Raw genomic sequence first — 2,242 nt, 5'->3', positions numbered from 1 at the left:
TGTTCAGGACTAAAACATAAGAAAGCAGCACTTTGAAGTAAAGTAGCTGAATAGGTCACACCAAACAACAAAACTGCTCACAAATATAGCTGAGTTTCCACCTAAAGAACTGGGCAGACAACAAGGACACAGGGGCAAGTTTTCAAGGGAAAGGACATGAACTAATGAGAGACCCAAGAAGCTTCTTTTCAAGGATCTCTTCTCTCTGCAGACACCCTTTCTCACTGGATTTCTGTTTCAAAAGGCAATAATGATGAAAGTCAAACTAAAATTGGGTCTTAACAGGCTGCATGTGAAGCCTCGGATTCTGAAGTACTTTCTCTGCCATATCTTGTTCTATCCTTTAGCCTGGACCCTAGAGCCAATAGGATGAAGCTGGTCTTGGAAAACTGAATTTGAAGTTAAACACTCAGTAAAAACACCCAAACAACAACCCAACATCGGAAGCTTCCCAGTGTGCACAAATACCAGGGGGAATTAAAGCCCCGAGGGAGGCGCTGGGTTTTCACTTCAGAGACATATGGTGGATCCTACAGTTCAGCTTTACTGCTTTCTGTGCCATTCCAGAGGGCTTTCACTAGTCAAGCCATAACATAAGCGATTATCCCGACCCTTTCCACCTGATGGCTTTCCCTCCAAGCTGTCTCCAACTTCTCTAGCACAAGTGATGCCTCTTCTCCACATTCTGGGTATTATCCCTGCCTAACTGTGCAGCTCCCTAGGTAGGTGTCAGGACCTACTTCAGCACCTGCTCCTTGGTCTGTTTCTGATCTCAGCACCTGCAAGTAAAGTTCTCTGAGTCGTCTGGCAGCCCCGGGGTGGGGGGCAGGCAGCTATCTTGGGTAGTAGCAACTTCAAAGTCTGAAGGAATATCCGTGACTTCTTTGTCAGCGTGGTCCCAGGCACAGCCCTCTCCCTCGGCCATCAGTCACGTTAGGGACCTTCCCACAGGAGGAACGCCATTCTGGAATGAGAGCACTCAGGAGAAGATTCACTCCAGCTTGAGGTTCACGCTGGTTTTTCAGAAGTATTTCCTTGTAGTCGATCTTCTTCCTGGGACACAAAATAACATTGTTAACAAAACCTCTAAACTTTGTTAAGCTCTTTTTTTACTCAAGAACTCACTACTCAGACAATGCACTGAAAGAAAAAGGAACTTTGTTAGGAAGCTAAATACATTAGAAGAGTGGGAGTGGCTTTGCAAATTATTAGCTAGCATCCTATGCTAAAATCTTTTACTTCCTAAATATTAGTTAATAAAGCTTGAAAGACCATGGCGCTCTTCCCTTCGGTTCTTCCCAGAGAATCCCAAGTAAACGATAAGAGGATAACATGAGAAATGAGAAAATAATAACAGCTAATATTTATTTAAAAGTGACTACAGGGGCGCCTGGGTGGCGCAGTCGGTTAAGCGTCCGATTCGGCCAGGTCACGATCTCGCGGTCCGTGAGTTCGAGCCCCGCGTCGGGCTCTGGGCTGATGGCTCAGAGCCTGGAGCCTGTTTCCGATTCTGTGTCTCCCTCTCTCTCTGCCCCTCCCCCGTTCATGCTCTGTCTCTCTCTGTCCCAAAAATAAATAAACATTGAAAAAAAAAAAGGGACTACAAATTTACTCATTTAAGTAGACACTATTATAATTCCACTGACAGCTGAATGATACTGTGGCACAGAGGGATCAAATCGTTTGCTAAATCACAAAACCGGGAAGTGGCTTCTAGTCGTGAGTCAGATCACCTCCCCAGCCACCCACTGTCCCACAGCCAAGGTATCCTAATACAATTCAAAACTCGGAGGCCATCCTTGACTTCCCCTGGAACCCTGAAGTCTGACCGAAGCCCCCCCCCCCCCCGTCCCCGCAGTCCCAGATGCCGGGTCAGAGGCAGCGCCAGCCTGGCGCGCGCAGGGGTACCAACCCGCCCTCTCCCGATACAGGTGCGCGCAGAGGCCGGCGGAGCGCGCGCTTCCCGGTCAGCTGCGGGCCCCAGCCGCGGCGCCACAGGTCTCCTCTAGGAATCTGGAGGCCTTCTCCTCTCGGTGGTTGCCTGGCAGAGTCCCCGCCCCGCAGAGCATCCCGTCGGGGCCCACCTCCCGCTGCACGACCGAGCCAGAGCCGCCTTCCCCCACCCCCCGAAGACAAAGGGCGCGAACCTGGGCTGCGTCATCTCCGGTAACCAGGGGGAGGACTCCCCCTGCCGCTCGGGGAGGCCTGTCCCCACGGAGGACGGCGACTGCGGGACTGGGTG

The 2,242-nt window shown here is 50.9% G+C and overlaps 1 long non-coding RNA gene across 1 annotated transcript; it reads right to left on the bottom strand.

Annotated features, from left to right (window-relative positions):
* Positions 1-1,141: 1,141 nt before the first annotated feature.
* Positions 1,142-1,817, bottom strand: LOC147580573 (uncharacterized). Its single transcript, XR_015250716.1, has 2 exons — positions 1,613-1,817; positions 1,142-1,390 (listed from the first exon to the last, which is right to left on the bottom strand). It is a non-coding gene; the product is annotated as an uncharacterized LOC147580573 (long non-coding RNA).
* Positions 1,818-2,242: the final 425 nt, after the last annotated feature.

This window comes from Puma concolor, chromosome B2 (assembly GCF_028749965.1).
Source record: "Puma concolor isolate L17-30 chromosome B2, mPumCon1.1.hap2, whole genome shotgun sequence".
Taxonomy (NCBI): Eukaryota; Metazoa; Chordata; class Mammalia; order Carnivora; family Felidae; genus Puma; species Puma concolor.
Note: the sequence above shows the minus strand (reverse complement) of the source record. Positions and strands in the feature narration are given on the sequence as shown.